The sequence below is a fragment of the Amphiura filiformis genome, chromosome 8 (genome assembly GCF_039555335.1).
Source record: "Amphiura filiformis chromosome 8, Afil_fr2py, whole genome shotgun sequence".
NCBI lineage: Eukaryota > Metazoa > Echinodermata > Ophiuroidea > Amphilepidida > Amphiuridae > Amphiura > Amphiura filiformis.
Window position 1 is genome coordinate 8,548,696 of NC_092635.1, and position 22,391 is coordinate 8,571,086.

At 35.9% G+C, this 22,391-nt stretch overlaps 1 long non-coding RNA gene across 1 annotated transcript in view; it reads left to right on the forward strand.

Moving 5' to 3' along the window:
* Positions 1–1,576: 1,576 nt before the first annotated feature.
* Positions 1,577–22,391, forward strand: part of LOC140158209 (uncharacterized) — a 59,929-nt gene continuing 39,114 nt past the window's right edge. Inside the window, exons 1-2 of the long non-coding RNA XR_011859725.1 lie at positions 1,577–1,741; positions 15,082–15,152. This is a non-coding gene — a long non-coding RNA (uncharacterized lncRNA). The remainder of the gene's footprint in view (positions 1,742–15,081; positions 15,153–22,391) is intronic.

Consider the following 22,391-nt stretch of genomic DNA (forward strand, 5'->3'; position numbering starts at 1 on the left):
TTAAACTCCTTTGATTGCTGGAGGGTTGTGTTGTCAATCTTGATGTCCAAGGTCTTTTGGGATCGGCTGATCAGCATGGTTTCTGTCTTTGGGATGCTTATGCTCATGCCATACTTTTGGCAGGTTGCGTGCAGTCTGTTGGTGTGGTTTTGTAAGCTAAGGCTGTCTTGGTGGATGAGACATTGATCATCTGCAAACAGTAGTTCATTGAGAGCTTCTTCATCTAGATTTGCTTCTTGGGTGATCCTGTCCATAAAAATGAGGAACAGGAGAGGCGAGAGGACACATCCTTGTCGGACACCTGACTTCACAGGAAACCACTTGGTGAGTCCGGTCCTTGTCCTGACAGTACAGAGGCTGCCCCTGTAGATGGCTCTCACACTGTCCAGCAGTTGCCCTTTTACACCGTAGTCTTCTAGCACAGTCCAGAGTAGATCTCTGTTTACTCGATCAAACGCCTTCTCTTGGTCTATGAATATAGTGTACAGGTCTTGGTTGTACTCAATACTCCTTTCACACAGCTGTCTCAGAGCAAATATGGCATCAGTGCACCCTCTGTTCTTCCTGAACCCAAACTGTGCTTCACTCAGCTGATGTTCAACAACTGGTCTTATTCGTTTCTCTAAGATCTTTGCATAAATCTTCCCAGTATGGCTGAGCAGAGAGATTCCTCTGTATTTGCTACATTTGGTCTTTAGAATATTATTGTTTTTTGGTTTGTCTTGTTTTTTGGCTGTGAATATGGCTTACAATTTCACTGGAAATTGCTTTTAAGTTTAAAAACTTCCTCCGCGATTTTACTTTACACTATATATATAGATAGGTATAGATTTACTTCTCGATACGTATTTATATTACATCAAAAACACGATCTAATATGATTTATTCCTTAGCATTTCACTTCAATGTTCATGAAGCTGTATAACAGGATATTCAGTATTCTGATGCGAATGCATTTAAAATAGAATGTATGAATTTTATGCTTTGACGCTTTCAACACACTTTAAATCCGAAACTTATTCTTTGATCCCGGGGCTTTTAAAGCTGCAAACAGGGTATTGGTTTCCAATAAAAGAAAACACATGACATTTATAATGGAAAGGACGTTACATGAACTCTTAGCTATTGAAATAGTTGACGATGAGTTCAGCTTGGTCTCAAATGGACGCAGTTGCCAAAAAGACTTTACCTATCTATTAATAAACGAATGTTACCATTCTCTTAGTACCACTATAAAACTAAACTAAATGTTATATCAATATAGAGTATAGTAGCTAGTAAACAGCTGGTTGGTAAGATTGTATTTCAATTACATGAGCACAATGATTCATGTATACAATGTAGTACATGTTATATCAATATAGAGTATAGTAGCTCAAACAGCTGGTTGGTAAGATTGTATTTCAATTACATGAGCACAATGATTCATGTATACAATGTAGTACATGTTATATCAATATAGAGTATAGTAGCTCAAACAGCTGGTTGGTAAGATTGTATTTCAATTACATGAGCACAATGATTCATGTATACAATGTAGTACATGTAGCATGTTTGTCTTATAATGTTCCGTTGAAGCAGCTGTGCGATATGAGTGTAATGTTTATTTAATAGTCATGGATCTGCAGGACTTGCACTGCTGGAACATCTTGATGTGTGCACGTTCCATTAGCGGTTAGGCTGGTCACAGGATCCTGGTCCTATGTAGGGAAGTAAAGCTTGGTCATTTATTCAACTTCGGGTAAGTCGAGTGGTGGCATATACGGCCGATTCACCAATTCCCAGTTTCCAAAGTGTCTGTTGTAGAGCCATAGAGTGTATGTTGCTCTTAATGCTGTTCTCGCCACAGTATCCAGTGCCTTTTTGGTTTTGTTTGCTTTTGAGGCCAAAGAACTTGGTCAACAGGTCAAGATTTGATTTAACGTGATTTTGCAGAAACATGAGTAATATTCACATTGATTAATACAGTTTAGAAGGTTTAACTACGTGTCCCGTCCATTCGGAAACATTCAACTTCACTTAAAGTTTATCACAATCCACATCTATATTTAAAAAAAATATAACACATCCGTGGCGTGGAGATAGACAGAAACATGGCTTCGAAGTATTGCGTATGCCTGGTATCACTTTAAGTGCAAGCTTCTCTCTTTGTTGACCAACTGAAAGCAGCATAACACAATTTTAATAACATTGAATTAGTTTATAAAGATAGCAATCAGAATATGAGAGTGAAAGGGGTTATCTAGCGATGGCTACAATATGTTTTATGAGGCCAAGTTTAAAGATAAATCGTTAAAAATGTGACATCGGTCTCTGGCCGAATGCTCTAACTGAGTAAAAATATAACGATTCGTGTAATTCGTCAGTACCAAGTCGCCAATCGTCTATCATCAAGATTCATGTGTCTGGGAAGTTTTTTTCCTCTAGTCAAGATAATATGTTAAACGAAGATGTGCAACAATGATATTTCTATTCACTTCTATTCCTTTTCAGGACTAATGATAAATATTTTGTATAATTAAAAAAAAAAATTATTCTGAAAGATTCAGATGTTACATTGCTAGGAACGCAGGAAAAATATATGCCCTAGACATGTCTCATAATCTTCCTAAAACATGAGAATAATATAGCTTCATATCACTCGAAAGTAATGGAATTATCTTAAACCGTGAGGTAATTCTAAGAGTTTCATAATGTGCGTAGTTCTTGAAAACGGGATAAAAAAAGTTTCAAAAGTAAGTGAATACATGTGTCTATTTTAATGTCACATTTGCAGTGACGGCAAAGATAATATTCATACACTATTGATACATTATAGGGTATGAACATATTAAAGGTAAAGGACGTCAATGTATTTATAATCATAAGAGTTCCGACATTGATACTCAGCTCAAGTCCCACACATGTAACTTTATTATTTATCCAGTTGTGTGATCTTCATCACATTTTTCATGAAAAATTTAACTTCTCGGGTTTGGAATCCTCAAGGGAAAAGTATAATTTGTCACAAGGTTATACAATAATTTACAATAAAAATAAAAGTCATAAAAATATCTGTCTTATATTAATCAATTTTGGTTCTGTGTGAAATCAATGCCTTGTGAAAAATAAAGCTGTCGTCTTAGCTTTATTGTGATTGGATTTATACTTTTCAATCAGTCTCGTATTGCATATTAGTCAGACTTGTTTATGTAAACCTCCCAGTGTCCACGCCAGAGCCTCTCCAGACCATGATTGATACGGGGATATATAGAACCTAGGTTCTTTTGTTACGGACAATAGGGTTTTCGTCTCTTCAAATAATTAACGTGGTAACTGAGTTACAAACGGACGACCCTAGGCAATGCAAGGTCACTATACATGTATTTGTAGAGGTTATCGAGCGAAGAAGGGTCTTATTACAAGTGAAGAATCTTACCGACCTTCCCCATAGTTGAGTACGTAAAACACCTGGGGATGAATCATCGATACTTAACTTTCTATTGTATTTTTTTATATACCAAAGGGTGCTCGCATTGTAACCACATCATGCAGTTATTGCACTATGAAATACTTACAGACGCAAAGTCATAATGAAAAATTAACAATTTAACACATAAATGGAGGACCATGTTTCCCCTCTCACATGAGATAGTGAGTGAACGCAAATAATTCATAAAACAAATCAATAGGAGCAATTTAATAAGGCAGTACATGCATTTGTATAAACTATCGAGTTTCCAAGTCTAATTATATGCAATAAACATATGTTTGATGGTCTTTTAATATTTGAAGGGGAACACGACCAGATAATAAGAAATCAAACATCGCGCCACATCGCCCGATCGGTGCAACTCGCATATAATCAAAGGTCGTCAAATAGAACCCGGTAACAATAGCCATTAACAAATCGTTACCAGTTCATTCATAAACATTCCAATGCACTTGTCGAACATGGTTTTTACAACCTTTTTATATTTTTGTAGAATTCCTTTAAAAAATAAAATAAAATAAAATAATTATTTTCCACAAGGGCCTATGAACTGTATGCTTTTTGTTACTATGGTCCAAAATCAGCTTTTGTATCATAAATTAACCTCACAAAATAGGCATAACCTTGATGTAAAAAATGCTAATATATATCAAAAGTGCTCATATCACGCCAAGTAATGCTTAGATTGTAACGATTCTAAATTGTTTGACTTATCTGAGATTTTTGGTTCTTGAGTTTAATATAAACAGAGGTCAAAATCCAACCCCGATTTTGCTCAAAATGGTCTAAAACCATACGTCGCAGATAAACTAAACTATACTTTTTTCTGATTTTTTTTAACCAGAGGAAGAATTGATCAAGTTTGAAATTTGACCACTGAATACCGAATAAGATATTTTGAAAGTCTGTAGATCATACTGAGGAGTTGTATGCATTCATTTTATTGTACTAACATGGAATGATTAAATGAAGATTGAAGTGGGAGATTGACTAAGTTGTACAATTGTTTTTACAATAAAACAGTAATTGTATTTTATTAATCCTAACGCTACTAGGCCAAAAAAAACATACAGCACGAAGCGACTGCAAGAACATATAATGCATCCCACGTAATTGCGCAATATAATATCCTGCCAAACTACATTTCACGGCCGTTCGCCGCCTATGCGTGATGTCCACTTTTATCTAGAGCGCCCTCAGTTTTGACTTAAGGTGTCTTATTTCGTTTAAGTGGTGTAAGGCGATACAAAGAGTTATAATTGTAAACTACCGATACCAATTAGCACACAAAAGTATAGCGGTACTGTTGACTCAAAATTCTCATACCGCCCAACCCTACATAGTTACCGAATGTAATCGGTCGCCGATAATGGCGACGAAATGTCCTTTCGAAGGTGAAAATAAGCCATTTTGAACACTAGAATAGACCCACAAACACACTCCCAATTATCTTTTATTAATTTTTTCAAGTAAACCAGAAGCTTTAGATAAAAATGCTATCCAAGAGTTACCGTTCACACTCCTTAGATGCTTAATAATAGACAACTTATGTCCGTACACCATCACTACTTCACTGCACAAAATGCGTATCATACCGTATGGTATAGCGTATTTTAGTCAGAATATTGGAACATAAAAACAGTTAATAATCATCCTCGCTTTATTTACAAGTAAAACAGATGCTAATGATAATAATTTGTGCGAGCATAACAGTGTCACAGTCCATATACTTTGCAGAAATGATATGACATGTAGGGATAATACACGCACTATACTGTACTACAGTAGTACATGTACATGTACACTATACATGTACATAGAAACCCAATATTTACATTTTGACCTTCCGTAGTTCTTTACGATGCTGAAATAGTGTATCGGTATGTTCCGATATCATCGTCGCACTCTTCCGAAGAACCAATTTGGTCCGATTTACAAATTTAACGCTACGTGATGAGTTTTAGCTTGTTTCAACCAGCTACGTAACTAAATGCTGTACGGGCCAAAATTTCCGATAAAATTGCCCTAATTGGGCACTTTTAGGGGCACTTCTGCCCAAATGCGCACAATTGAATACATGAATACAAAATCCACCTAAGTCCATGCGAAGTTATTTTGAGAGAAAAACCCGTATATCATTTTAATTCCTTCAGTTAGATTTACCTGGTCAATATGGTAAGTTTTAGGTATGACGATTAGCATTTCAGGGACTTCGTGGGGTTCATTTTAAATTTTGGACTTAGGTGGCTTTTTGAATCATATACAAAGACAACAATGTTAGAATGAGATTACCACTAGTAAGATAATACAAAATAAAGCACACAGGTATGTATAATGTTGATAAGCATTCTGCCATGTAATATAAACCACACACTTTCCTTTATTAAACCCATTTTTTGTTCAAAAGTCATTCTCTAGCAAATGAATGTGTTACAAGTGAACTTTTATACATACTGGATTTCAATCAATGTGTTACAAGACTCAAATCATGGAATTGGGTGATTCTTTCATACATGCTATTTTTCACATGCCCAATAGACACAGAGAATGAATTTGAGTTGTTCTTTCATGGATATGACAGGCCTATGTATAGCAACGATTTCCCATGCTTAACTCAATTTGGCCAAAGTATGGACTTAGGTGGCTTTTGTATTCATATATTCAATTGGGCGCGTTAGTTTCCACTGAAAAGGTATCCCAAAACTGTGGCGCATCTTCGTATACCTTCAACCAGGGAGAACCCCATCCGGGATTTAAAAAAACCCGCGCGTATTTACGCCGAAAGACTTAAGGGGTGGGGTATGAACGTTTGGACAGTATTTATTGTGGGACATTAGAGCACATCAGACATATCGAATTGCATTCTGAATACGAAGAATGTCCTTCTGATATCACATAATTTTGATTTTTTGAAATTCCCAATGTAATACACATTTTATGGCAAATGATTAAAAATTGATATTAAACAGTACTCGAAGTAAACTTTATAAATCTGATTATTTATGCTTAAAGTGTATGTAGGTGGGATGAAAAGCCGATGATCAATTGAAAATGTTGACCTTTCGTATTGAAGATTTTTTTCCCAAAACACCAAAAAAATATTAGGTCTTTTTGGGAAAAAAATCCATATCTTCAATATGAAAGGTCTAAATTTTCAATTGATCGTCGGCTTTTCCTCGCAGCTACATACACTTTAAGAATATGTCATTAGATTTATAAAATTTACTTCGAGGACTGTTATGTATCAAAAATGTGAAAAATATCAAATTTGAATAATTTGTCATAAAATTTGTATTTCAAAAATGAAAATTATTTGATATCAGAAAGACATTCTTCGTATTCAGAATGCAATTCGATATGTCTGATGTGCTCTCATGTCCCACAAAAAATACTGTCGAAACGCTCAAAACGCTCATTCCAGATCCCTTAAGCTAATCGTGGATCCATCCTTTGCGCTAGTTTTAGCGATACAAATATTAACCCAGCATCTAACCCGGGTTAGAACAGACCATTAAATATGACCATGCTTGTGTTGAGGCCCACTATAGGCTTCTACAGTAAAATCCATTCTTTTCATTTTGCTCCGAGATCGACTTCTGACTTAACAGCTATAGGTTCCTGTTTCGTTCATAATTATGAGACAATCCGGTGAAAATTACACGTTTGTAGAATTTTGAGCGGGCAAATTAAATTCCTTATACTTTTGTACATAAACATTATGATGTTACAGCGATGTTTATAATAGAAAATTAGAGGAGTTCTTATGTTACAAAATGGGGCACAGTATAATAGGACGTGGGCTATAAGACCAAAAAGTTGTCCTTCATATGATATGAGTATGATTAAAGTTGAGCGTTTGTGTTTAAGCGATCGCTATCCCTCATTTTACTTATTTATTATTATACACAATATGTCGGGATTTACCTCCATCTAATTCAATTAAAAACCAATATACTAGGTTGTGCTATTAAACCTGGTTGCTACTAAATACGTGCCTCCAGTTTGAGCTAAATCCTCGGCAAATGAAACCCAGAAGCTATAATACTAAAATCACATCCTATTCGTATACTTTATTCAAACTGTTTTATTATCATTTTGCAAATTAGACGTTTGGTATGCTTACAGCAAGTTTCCCTATTCTATTTCGAAAAGCTAGATACATTAATGTACTCAACCGCGAAAAGTATTTATACAGGAAACAACTGTTTGCGATGCCCATAGCGGTCTTCTTATTAATGTAACCTATAATAAAGAATAGGTCTTAGCCAGATTAATACCAGGATAATTTTAAATGCCTGTGAGGTGTAAACAGGTATGAAGACAGCTGTCAAGCAAGTGTCTCCTTGATTAACAATACAACACCATACAGCACGAAGCGAATCAAATATAAAATGCTTCCCACGTGATTCGATTGGGTAACCCTGACTTTATTTATAGATTAATGTTATGCAAGGTCATCAAACTATAAATCATGGGCATTTCCAGAAGATTTTATGTTGCATATTGAAGAAAATGTTTATCAATAATCACCAAAAACTGATGGGTATCAAACATTTTGATACAGCCTGTACCTTATGTAAATTCCCAAATGGGATGGAGGAGTCACATTTCTTAGTGGTAGTATCTTGGTGTTTCCATAGATGGTGTTTCTGACTCTCTCAGGCTAGCCCATTGGGTCTACCTTCTTTATTTTCTTTTACTTTTTGATGTTTTTTTATGGCCTAATTTGTAGACAAAAAATAAAATGAAAAGAAATAGAAAGTAATATTTTTAATCTGACGTGCGACAAGGTACATGTAATGTTTATTTTAAGATAACTAAATGTCTCTTAAAAGTAAGTACAAGTTGAAAATTGATTAACTTGTTATAGACAAATGGAGCGTCTTAAGTATTATTGTATTTCAAATGATACCTAAGATCCACTGTGTAGGAGATTTGCGGATATCATATCTGTAGTAATGGGAATATATGTTATATTTATCATCGGTAATGTGTATACGTGGATAAAATGTATTTGCTATGACATTTAAGTCATCAATATGGAATGGAGTCTGGGCATATGTGACCTTTGACAACACCAAATGAATGAGAGGAGGAGATATTATCGAATAATACTTGTATATCTCTAGGCTTATAATGCTGCGTCTTATCCCCGATTTGTCTTTCATTTTATCATTTGATCCATGTCATGAGGGAGATTTCATGAGGATGGATTATCTCCCTTTAGTTACTTTTCACAGTAGGTATTAGATCATGAGACCTGACCAAAAACAACTTTGTCAAATATGACCCAATTATGTTATATAAGTATATTGCAAGTCATGAGGATTAAAAAAATGTATAGATGTTCTGGAATTATACAAGAAAGGTTTTTGTTTTGGTCATGTAGTGATGAAACCGTGAAAATGCTTCGATTTTGAAAGAGAAGTGTAAAAATCTGAGTTTTTATGTAATAATTCAAATAAAGAATAGTTGGAAGTATAATTGAAATCTGATGACTAGGGGAATGCATTGTTATAACTTTCGAAATAATCAGAGCAAGATTGACGTTTGAGTTGTTTGAGTTGTTCCCAGATTACGCAAAATCTAACCTCACTTTTTGGCCAATATCTCCTTCAGGACATCGACCAGTTTGGTTGAGCGATATTATACGCAGGATCGTACGGAGACCTACCTGAATACAGATCGACTAAGTTATACAATATTTTACAATAAAACAGTAATTGTAGTTCATTAACCATAACGCTACTAGACCAAAGAAAAACACACAGCACGAAGCGACTGCAAGACCATGCATCCCACGTAAAATCCTACCAAACTACATTTACGCACGAAACCGTTGAACGGTCACCGCTCTGCTGGTGGGCACCCGAGGGGTCAGTGGGTCAATTACCGTACGGGGAATATAACTTTACTCTTTATCTTCTTTCATTCTTCTTTCTTTCTCTCCTTCCTTGCACTTGGGGTTAATAAATCAATTACCTGAAAACATGTGACAAAGAAACGCCATTGACTTTTAGTTTCGTAAGTAATCTATATTTTGCAAACTATACACTCTTGTTTCATTTTTGGCGCAAAAGGCAGATTGGCACTTTAGTTTAATAAATGAATTACCTGAAATATGTAAAAATTAGCCACATGGACTATTTACATGGACAAGGTACATGTTTATTGTAAGATAACGGAATGTCTTTTAAAAGTAGGTACAAGTTGTAAATTGATTAACTTGCCATAGGAATATGGAACACCTTAAGTACTATTGTATTTCAAATGACACTGTGTGGGAGATTTGCGGATAACATCTGTAGATATTGGAATATATTTTATATTTTGCATCGGTAATGTTTAGATGTGGTTGAATGTATTTGCTATGACATTTTAGTCATCAATATGGAATGGAGTCTTGGCATATGTGACCTTTGACAACACCAAATGAATGAGAGGAGGAGATATTATCGAATAATACTTGTATATCTCTAGGCTGACAATACTGCGTCTTATCCACGATTTGTCTTTCATTTTATCGTTTGATCCTGAGGGCGATCCCATGTGGATGGATTATCTCCCTTTAGTTACTCTTCACAGTTAGGTATTAGACCATGAGACCTGACCAAAAAGTGAGGTTAGACTTTTCATAACTCAACAACAATACGTAGGAAAATGGCTTCTTATGCCTGACCAATGAACCATCAGGCATCCTTTTCGCAATTATTTTAGCGATATGACTCATGAGGTTGCATTGGCTTTTGCATTACCGTGTGAAGAAACCAGCTTTACTTTCTTGCATCTCTCTATTGTATACGATATTTCTGATTATGTGGCGCGAGTTGAGCGCAGAGTTATACGCCCGCGTCATTGACTTACGTAATCGCGGCTACAAACAGAAGGATATTGGCGCCGCTTTTGGAATTACATAAGGTGCAGTCTCAGTCTAAAAAAATTTAAAGAGACGTCGAGAGACCGGAACAACAACACCTAGACCAAGGTCAGGTCGGTTCCGAAAGACAACCGCCAGGGAAGACCGGTATCTTTGCCGCAACTGTGTGATGTAAACATCAAAGGACATTGGTATCTTTCAATTATATTCAACTGAGCACTACTCCAGAACAATAAACATGTTCCTAATATGATTGAAAACTGCATTTGAGACCAAAATTAAATATATTCCAAAAGTTAGTCCATGACTGTATAAATAGAATTCCATTTTTAAATGGACACCTGGTATTAAAATATCAGGTATCCGGTAATGTAAAGAAAAACGTGTCATCTCCATGAAATATCGGCTACATGCGATAACCAATGGATCAAACTGGATTAATTGTTTACTGAAACAAGAATGGAGATGGTAGAAAATTCAGCAGCTCTGTTGCTTCCTCAATATTTGTTATTGTATTTTCTAAATTCCTGGTGCGCGATGGAGATGTTGACTCAGTCATTCATAGCATACATGTATTCTACAACAGGAAAAATATAATAATCAACACCTTCTTTCACACAATAATTTATTCATTTGGTCTTTAGGAAATTACTGGGTTTTTTATAGTTGTTTTTTTGTTGTGAATATGGCTTAAAATTTCACTGGAAATTACATACACTTCCTCCGCGATTTAACACTATAGGTATAGATTTACTTCTCGATACGTATTATTACATCGAAAACACGATCTAATATGATTTATCCCTTAGCATTTCACTTCAATGTTTACGAAGCTGTTTAACAGAATATTCTGTATTCTGATGCAAATGCATTTACAATAGAATGTATGACTTTTATGCTATGATGCTTTCAACACACTTTAAATCCGAAACTTATTCCTTGATCCCAGGGCTTTTAAAGCTGTAAATAGGGCATTGGTTTCCAATAAAAGAAAACACATGCCATTTATAATGGAAAGGACGTTACATGAACTCTTAGCTATTGAAATAGTGGACAAGTAGATGATCATGTACAGCGACAGTTCTTACACTGACGATGAGTTCAGCTTGGTCCCAAATGAATGCATTTGTTGCCAAGAACGGTCTTTACCTATCTATCACAATTCCAAGAAAATTAATGAACGCATGTTACCATTCTTTGAGAACCACCATAAAACTAAGCCACACGTTATATCAAATATATAGTATAGTAGCTCAAACAGCTGGTTGGTAAGATTGTATTTCAATTACATGAGCACAATGATTCATGTATACAATGTAGTACATGTAGCATGTTTGTCTTATAATGTTCCGTTGAAGCAGCTGTGCGGATGTGACAGTGTAATGTTCATTTAATATGCTGGGCGCTTTTGTGATAATGTTTTTTCTGCCTCAATACTTAAACAGTTGGAAGATAATAAGAAATAATGCAACAGTATGGAACTATGCACGTTATAAAAACCAACCATATCATCTGTTGCGTTCCGATATACACGATAAACGGAAATCGATGTTTTCATTTCAAAATGTGTGTTTTAAAATAAACCTCTTACAAGGCGAGTGTTCTGTAAAGCGAAAATTGTTTAAAATAGCGAAAATATTAACTTAAGTTGCCACATAAAATGAGCAAACATGTCAAGTTGTCGTCATCTTATCTATAACTTCGGGACCCAATGGCCCAATTGATGGATCAAAAGCGATTTGGAATAAAATTAATGAATCAGAAGCCAAAATCAAAGGCAAAGATTGCATAAAAATTGAATGAAAATAAATTGAACAAAATATCCGGATATCCGGATATTTATTTCACCCACAGATATAGGCACCCCAAAAAAACCAACAACAACAACAACAACAAGGCCTTAAAAATTGTTAATTGGCGCAACATAAAAAATAATTATTTTAGGTCGGTCGGCATTTTTATTTTACTCACACATTTTAAGCTGTAAATTGCATATGATAAAGGCCTTCGAACTTTTGTGTTTGTTTGTTTTTTAATTTTTTGCAAAAAATAAGTAAATTTTTAGGTTAGGTCGGGTTACGCCAATCAAATAATTGTTTTTTAGGCCCAGGTTGGATTTATATTCTCGAGTTCATACATGCTGGTGATAATGTTTTAACAGACTTTCAGCATACGAATTCAACTAACCTTGAATTTTCGACTTCAATTTTCATCAGAAGAAGTTCTCTAATGTTGTGACGGACTTGTCCTTATTAGACGTTTAGTATGTTAAGCTTTATACCCTTCTTAGACCTACCAAAATAACTTTAAGTCGGAGGGTAATTACCCGCTCATCATGCTGTGTGCCGTCGTTTTATGGGCTACCAAAAAATCGTAAAGAGGGAGCGCCTCTCCGACCAATTCAGCATTTGAATCCGCCAAGTACCTTGCAGATATTTTGAATGTACTGATCGGCAAAAGTGAGCATCATATTAAGAACGCCGAATCCTTCGTTGAACGTATCAAAACATTGTGCCTTGAGCCGGGAGAAATCCAGATTTTATATGACGTATCTGCATTGTTTACAACTTACAAGTATCTCTGTGGATTGCGCGTTGACTGTAGCGAAGGATTGATTAGAAAGAATAAGACTGAGCTTGCGGCTGACTAAGTCATTAGGGTTCTGTCTTAGTTTTCCGAGGACAATAATGTAGGGGTTGTGCTTTGGGCGGTCCACTCAATCTTGGTTATCGCAAACCTGTATCTGGAACATTTTGAGATCACCGCCTTGCGCAATTTACCGGTTAAACCATTTGCGTGGCTTCCTAATATGGATGAAACATACGTAATCAGTCGCCAAACCGATGTGAAAATATTCACAGAGCATCTGGAACTCGCATATCAAATTCACAAGTGAATCGGAAGTTAATGGATACCTTATTTTCTTGGACACCAAAGTGTCGCAAAGCGCTGACGGATCCATGAGTATCTCCATCTGCAGAAAACCAACACACACGGATCAATACCTCCATTCGGATTAACACCGCCCAATTGCTCATAAATTAAGTGTCATCAGGACATTATTCACAGAGCTGAACCCTCGGTACGTGTGGATGCCGCAATTGGACTTTCGGTTTGGCTAAAGCCACGGACAAGCGTAAGAACATTCCTGACCCTCCTACTACTGTAAACCAAGTAGAGGGCAAGATATGTTGGAGGTGTTGTCACAGAAACTCGTATGCCAGTGATTGTATAAAATAAAGAAACAGCGTATTTTTAAATATTACGGTGTTGCGACAAGCTGCAGGCCGCACAATACGCCGGGAAAACTCTTAGGATCCCACGCCAACAGAGAAAAAATTAGGTGTGGTTTATGTTCAAGTTTTTATATCGGCCAGACCGGTAGTCAACTGACCCAGTCGCAAAACCTCTGCTGTCGCAGAGCATACAGCTGAATCTCGCCATAACATTGACTGGGAATCCACTTAGGTTTTAGCCAAGGATGATAGAAAGTACCATAGTTTCGTGAGGGAGGGCCGCCAGATCAAGAAGAAATCGCCAGAACTAAATCGTGATCATGAATTGGAATTGCTGGCCTTATACAACGCCCTCATTCGACCAAAATCGCCAACTGTCAACAAAAGGTCAATGAGCTTTACCAAACAAATTTTTGACCGTCGGCCTAAAGATGGCTGGTTAAAATCATTAGCATTACAATGAGCGTACAGGAGGGAGATACGATGAGCTAAAAGTTATTAGAGTGCAAAAACAAGGGTTTCATTATTCCTGATGAAACACCTTTATTTTAATTATTGTTTGAATGCGACACATGGGAATCCAGGTTTCAAATCTACATCGATCCGTGTTAATATATAGGGCTCCACTACCATTGTCGCTTTACATCTTAACCCGATACTTTAAACCAATAAATTTGATATGATTTTAGCTACGACCAAAAGGCACTGTAGGATGGTATAATATCATCGGAGTATGTGTAACAACCGCTACCAGACATTGCATCATCCATACATGATAGTATATGTCACGATATCATACACACAAACTCATATTACAAATGAAGACCTGAGCGCAAGAAGACCGTAAGTCCTCTTGGCCCCTCAGCATGTATACACTAAAGTTACGTATAGTTTCTTAGGGTTTTATTATGTTTAATACATGTTCCAGGGTGAAAACATCATGAAAGGTTGTGAAAGATTTGCTTTGGCCCCTGAACATGTATAAAACATTACCAAACTATACGCAACTTTAGTGTATACTCGTTGAGGGGCCAAGTGGACTTACGGTCTTCTTGCGCCCAGGTCTTCAAATAGAGGAATAAGAATGATGGAAACTTGTCTTGATCGTTTATGTTTGAAGAGCGAAGTATAAGCACACTTTTTTGGTACATCTATGTGCGAAATATAATACAGTTAAACGAACTTTCTGAAACGCATTTTCCGAAAAATTAAATAGAAACATATAGTTGTATAAAAACTATAGGAAAAATGGGTTTTATCGTTGTGTCTACCGGGGTGGTCAATTGTTCGATTTAATCTTCATCATGTGACCCGATTATTTGTGTTGCGATCAAATTTTAATGTCAAATCGTGGCAAAATATAGTTCGCTCTTTCTCTGAATAAAGATATTTTAGTTCTAATCTATATAAATACTTTAATACTTTAATAATATGCACATTATGCTATAAGACGATACACGAGCTCATACAGCAACTCTCTTATCACAATTTTCTAGGCATAATTCGCTTGAATTCGTTGAAAAGGAGCAGTCGTGTCAAGAAACGTGATATGATCGGCAGGAAAAGGGTAAGAGCCGGCAAGTAAGGTAAAGGTAAAGTTCATGTCTCTGTTTACAGTCTCTCTTTTAATATATCTATATATCTCTCTTTTAAAGCTACATGGGGCTAGAATCATATGTGTTTAATGTTGGTGAGGGTTGATAAACATTCATACCACAGTATGTTTACAAGCTTTTTTACAAGACTTTTAAGTCACGACTGTTGAGAAGTATTGTTTTCCACAGTGAGTTTGGTTTATAGTTGTGCACCCTGAACATTTTCACAATATAAAGTATTGGAGCACAAAAACAGATCAACAGCATATGTGTAATTTTAAAATGTATATGTGACGTGTCATGTCAAAAGGAGACACTTTTGGGCAGGTTATGAATTTTGAGGTTTTTACATTATCTTAAATATAGAGATATTTTGCTCCACAACGCCGTTTTCCCAAATGAATTTGGACATTCCTAAGCAAAGATATTGAGTTCGGAAGTTATGGTATTATAAAATTGGAAATTGAGATATCAGCCTTTAAAAATATTATTGACAATGTTGGGAATTAACTTGAAAAATGTCTCAAAAAATACAAGATGCCAGTTACATTCCGGTCTGAAACTATCAGACAATATTTTTAACATTAATAACATCACAAATTAGCAACAAACCCAAATTGTGAAAAAATCACCCACCAGCAGTTTTTTGGCTATTTCTCCATTTACGATCCTGCCCAAAAGTGTCTCCTTTTGACATGACACGTCACATATAGCTGTACTTAAAAGCCTTTAACGGATTTGAACTCCAGACAATGTGTTACATAATTAGTGTCCATGCCGTTTTATCATTGAACACATTTTGGCATCACCAGATTAAGAAGACCAGCTATAAATTGGTGCAGCATTACCATTTAATATTGATAATCCGGGGGTTTCAGCTATACTATGAAATATGTTTACCTCTTTTACAAATCTAAGTATATATTATAATTTGCGTCTTTGTCATATTCATTAATTATTGTTTTTTCGCGTATAAACTTATAAGGCCTCGTATATGGAAAATTTAGGTTTGTTGCCCTATATTGAGCAATGTATGAAAACTGAGAGCGCTCTGTTTTGTTTTGTTTTGGTTGGGGTGGGTGTGGGAGTGTGTGGGTGGGGGGTGTTGGTGAGGGGGTGTGGTGTTTGTTGTAACTGTTATACTCAGACTTAATTCATAGGTGTGTCCACGGTGAAAATCAACGCACACTTACACCCAAATGACACACCCACAGGAACATCCCAAACAACCACCGCACAGTGTCGACGTCCTATACGATAAATATAAATTTAATACTCCGTTGGTGAGCGACGGGCGAGTGGTATTTCACCGAACGCAAGAAAAGGAGTTCTATCTGATTGGCTAGCAATCGATCGCTTAGGTCGCTTAGTAGTCAACTACAAACTCAAAACTGAGCAACGTATTCAATTCGATTGAAATCGATATTCTATTATTGGCGTAGATAAAGAGAGTGATAGTGTGTCAATAATGTACATTGTATTGCAGCTGGATTTTACATGCATTCCTTTATATTATTATTTTCTCAAAGAGTTGAATATAATCACAATTTTTACCCAGGATTTCAAATTTTTTACCCGCAAATTGCAGTTAAACATATCCACAGCAAAATACCGGTCCTCACTAATTAGTGTATTTAATTTCCAGTTAGTGTATTTAAGATAAAACCTGACATCAAATAAAATTTTCTTGCAATAGAAATATCATATGGGATACTGATATGGTAGGCCGCAACCGCCACAACGTGGAGCTGCTACGCGTAGCTGACTTTTTGCTCCGTGGAGCCAAATTAAAAAAACATTATCATGATCATGTTAGAGTTTTTCATTACTCGGAGGTAAACTGACCAATTAAGTACGACTTACTCATTACGTGAAGCGAATTTATTCATTAAGAATTTGCCAGACGAGCGTCACGTAGTTGCAAGATATCCTCGGTCACGAAAGTTATGATTCAAAAAGTAATTTATGAAAAGTACGAACTGACTTATTATTAAGATGGACATGCACTCATAAGAAACTCATACAGTATTGTACATAACTATATATCTAGGCAGAGTGGTGGTAAACTATGCACACAGTTCTGCGATCTGCAGTATATCGCCGGGAGCTAATTTGTATAACTTGCGCGGTGTCCCTGCGGAATTCGACCTTCAGCAAACTGCAAACCAGTTCGGATTTACTTTATATACTAGTAGTAGGCCATACATACTGTAGTTACTGTCCGTTTTCCTATACACAATACTCAGTGCGCTCACCATTGACGCGTGACCTCTACAAATAGTGTATGTTAGAAGTATAGGCCATTGCCTAGTTTTTAAAGTATTCTCTGAAATTCTAGAAAATATAGTTTTGTAACATGTCCTAAATTTTTAGCTAATTTAGGTGTTTGGAAATATTGGTGCTTTAGTGTTTTAGGAAGGATATGTAAACGACAGATAACACCAAAAAATATGAAGAAATCATTTCTAAACCGTGTTAAGTCATTAAGCTTCTCATTTTCAAGAACGCTGGTTAACAATAAGCAGACTATTGTCTCATTTCGTAAACAAAAGCCCACAGTATTGTTACCTTGTGTTCGCTTTATAATCGTTCACCCAACTGAAACTATAATACCAGCTCATTGCTCATTGCACAGGTAAAACAGACACAAGTGCAGTGTGTATTTAACCAGAGAAGATCTGATGTAACATAGTTGAGCTGTTTTCATTGAGTGTTATCTTGGTTTAATAGCTTTTAATGGGGTTTAAGTCCTTCAAAGGTCGTGGTGAATTCTACTGTAGACATGACTGCAGCATGATTATTTTAAAGTCAATAACATTCAACAATATGATCACCGTGATAGTATGACAGTATCAGTACCGTGGGTGTCAGTGATCCTGTCCTGACAAACAAACAAACAAACAAATAAACAAACACGCCACACACATGACACATGCATGCAAGGTAACATTGACTATACACTAATCAAACAATGGTATTGATCCTGTACAACTGGTCGTGGTTTATTTACAATCGATTCATTTAAAATCCCCAGAGTAAACATTAATTTTGGCAAGAGTTTTCTCTCTCTGAAACGAGGATGCATCCACTGGCTCCGCGTAATGAAAAGATCTAACATGATTGGTCAATTTAGCTCCGTGAAGCGAAAAGTAAGCTACGCGCAGCAGCTCCACGTTGTGGCGGTTACGGCCAGCCATATACTCATCATGCGAAAATCGTAAAAACATAGAATAGAAACAGTGTGGCAGGCTCTCAAAATCTCAAATTGTATGCTTAGCCTAAGTCGCTCGGCCTATCTCGAATAAAATCACCATTCATCGTACTATCACGGCAATTTTTGACACGAAGATATAGGGTTGATGACGGTGTGCACCGCTCATAATGTAAATGGTGTAAGATGCTCGAAACAACAGCTGAACAAAAATTTAAGAACTGAAAAGTATAATGATATTACGTAATGAATGTTTTGGTTTTTAAAGTGAGTGTATTTGTTTGTTTAGAGCCATTTGGCATGCATTTGGGACTACAAGAATAATGTTATTTATTTTATTACCGCTTTATGTATTCATTGCGATCCTTTTTTGCTGTATCACTGTTATACTTCATCCTCATTACTTATTGAAGTATAATAAATAAATATTCAAAATTGAATTTAGCTCTGTATAAAACAAAAGTATTAGATGTTTGTCTGTGCTAAACACCATAAATTGCGGGGGAGGGTGACTTTTAAAATAAAACGACAATTTAGCACTTGCAATACAACAACATTTTAAAGTAATATTTGGCGTATATCCAAATCTTCATGGAAATCATCATTTATTTATTTACACAAATGACAGAACTTCTTATCCCAATAATGTAATATTATGCTGAAATGTTGCGATTAAAATATGTTACATTTCTGTTGATGACGTTAATTATTGTATATAGTTTTAGTAAGACTCTTTTGAAGGGTATAATGCATCATAAAAACCTCTTCCTATCATCGATGTAACGGAATAATTTTTTACACGATTTATAGTGAAATAAGATTTAAATTTGACCAAAAATCAATTTTAATATGAAAAGGGAGGACAGATACGCGAGAATTAGATTGCTACATGCAAGGTTTTTTACGCGCATGATAAAGTCCATAGTTTTAAGGCGACGGCTTCAGATTAAGGGCTGGGGTATGAGCGACCTTGAAGTTCCGGTATCTGGAGAGGGGAAGCAATGAGTTACCTCAAATCACAGCGGCAGGTAGTGACTGGGCCGCCGAGTGCTAATATATATTTATTTTGGAAGGTTCGTGTTTGTTTTAAATTTTGGGGCGTTTTTCCAAAATTTGATATTTTTGGTCATATTTCAAAAAAGCGACATGCCAAAGACAACTCTTTGGGCACATAGTTTGTTATTGTTATTGCAGTTCTTTTCCACATACCTACGTTAACATTCGATTGGGTGATTTACTAATATTATATATTTTATGACTGCAATTTGGCGTTTTCAATGCGTTTTACACGTATCATGAAATTAACGCAAATATCTAGTCACGCTGCTTTTAGAATTTTTACCTGATCGTCGGCTTTTGCAGGCAACAGAATGCAGATTGGCTCACGATAGATGTCGTATTCCTCTATGTGGTTCACTCATTGATAAAATGAGTTTGCATTCCTTGTAACAACACACACATTGCCGTCTGGAAACCGGGTCTGGTACTGATTTTGGGACAGCCAATAGACTTCAGCGCCGTATCAAATCTCATAAAAACCACACGACTGACGACTATGTGTTTATGTTTCCCGCACGAAAGCTTGTGTCTACATCTATTACTATACTTCTTTGGAAACGTTGACCTTTGACCATTCTTTGTATAACGCCCTGATATGACCTTGATATGTTCGCTTGATTGGGTACGTTATAGCATCCATTTCATTGAGGTGTTAGGACTTGGTCAGTATAATACTTGCAGGGATACAATAGTTTAACATGGTGTGTGAGCATGGTGAAAGACTCATTATTGATTAGGCGCGGACATATTAAAGGCACAGGTCCTTTGCGTGTATAGCAGAAAATTATAATAGAATGTGTGAATAGAATGTTTGAATTTTGCAACTAAAATACTAACTGCATTCTGCATTCTGTATTTATTTATTTATTTAGGCCTATGCCTATTTATTTATTTACTGACTTATTTATTTATTTTATTTATTTGGTATATTAGTTAGTAGGCCTAGTTAGTAATATTCCATGATAGGCCTACGTCGGTTTATTATTGATTGTTGATAACTTGACAACTTGATTGATTGATCGATTGATAGTCATTTCACATTATATTCCTAATTTATAGGCCAATTTGAATAACATCGTACATTAGATAAATAGACCTAGATCAGTATTGATTTATTCTATTCAGCAATATCAAGGATTACTATCAAACTTCTCATAGCTGATTGTCAGTTGGCTCAGTGGAAACGCAGTAGGTTTTACAACACCGAGGTCCCGGGTTCGATTCCCACCTCTGCCTATTTTTTGCAAGGCTGAGAAAAAAATGAAATTTCTGGACTGCAAACTTATTTGGCGCGCGATCTGAGCTGGTCCTTTTCTGGTGGCTGTGTCTGTTACAGGCACACTCCCTCTGCATCCAAACCAGGTTCACGCTCATTAGACCTCCCTTAATGTTATCCGTTATAATAAAGAGACAGACCATGACCTCTACACTGACAATGGCTAAGCGCATCCCAAGCGACATTGATTTCCTTCTGATTTCAAGGGTACATGACAAGCAAAGGTAACAAAAAAAAAAAAAAAAGGTTTAACACTTTGGTGCCTCTATGTTGAAAGATAGAAATAATAAGTCATTATACTGTTTGATGTTTCATAACCTATGTTGAACGATGGAAACATTAATGTCATTGAAACCCCATTCACCTATTTATATATATATTTATATCTCATAGGAAAGCCCCACATTTTTAAAAGGCGATGTGGTCACATTAACAATTCAGAATGAAAAGTATCCAAAACAATCATGGGTTTCTGACGCAGTTTAGTAACCTCAAACCCTTTGGTACGTGAAACACAATGGCATACATGTCACCTATTATTGTGTTAATTTCATTGAAAAAACTTGATTCGTTTTGGCGTGATATTGATATTGTTAAAACTGGACAAAAACTGAATGTGTGTAATTTACAGCACAAAGGCTTCATAAGATATTGCTGATTTATCACTATCACCCAGTCGTACTTTGCAATATAGTGTAGAAATCATACATTTGTCATAGGAAATGCACCAAGTTTGGCACAGATGTAGAACTAAAACACTGAATAATTTTGGTATTGGATTAAGTGACATTTTTCAATATACTTTTTTACCACAATTTTTACCGAAAAGTGTAATTCTTATAGAGGATATATGGAGACTTTTATTTGAATGATTATGGCTCTCTCATGAGTGATGTCACGTCGTATTGAGTACCCTCTGTACGGACAATTCTGTATTATTATTCAAAGTTGTTACGCGTGTCTGTCAACGACTTTTAAAACAACAGGCATACCACGGTACAAACAATTGTAAATTGTGGAAAATGGTGTTTATGACAAAATGATTAAAATGATACTTTTAGGTATTATTCTGTTAGTTTCTGATGGGAAAATCATAAATACACACGTGTTTTGGTCAAAATGTCAACAATCTTATACAACCCTTAACAATTGTATGCACCATGCAATACGAATACTGAATGCGCTCCAAACAATTTGTTCAATGTTAGTTATTCAATTAGTGTATTTGCCGTTTAATCAGTAAACAAACTCGATATTGCTAGGTTGAGGGTAGAGGCAACGCTTCAAAGGTATTTGAATACATGTGCCCCATGTGTAGATACAGGGTGTCCCGGAAAAAACAGAACCCGCATTGCGCCCTCTTTTTCTCCCATTTCTGGAGAGTAAATCAAAAATCGGCTCACGTTTGAAGATTATGCTCTTTTTAAGAAATGTACCCGTTTTCCACTTTGTCAACGGAGGTGGAAGCATTAATTCCTCAAAGTAACAACCTTATTTAGGGAATGGGCTTTACTGGTGAGGTATGGTTTATGGATATTGTTAAGTGTCATTAACTTTTCGGCAAAATGGATGTTGGATGGGACTTCTCTTGCTATACCTGCAATTACTCATTTTTACTTGGTTATTTATGTCTTTTTGTTTTATTGGGTTTCTTACTTTGCTGTT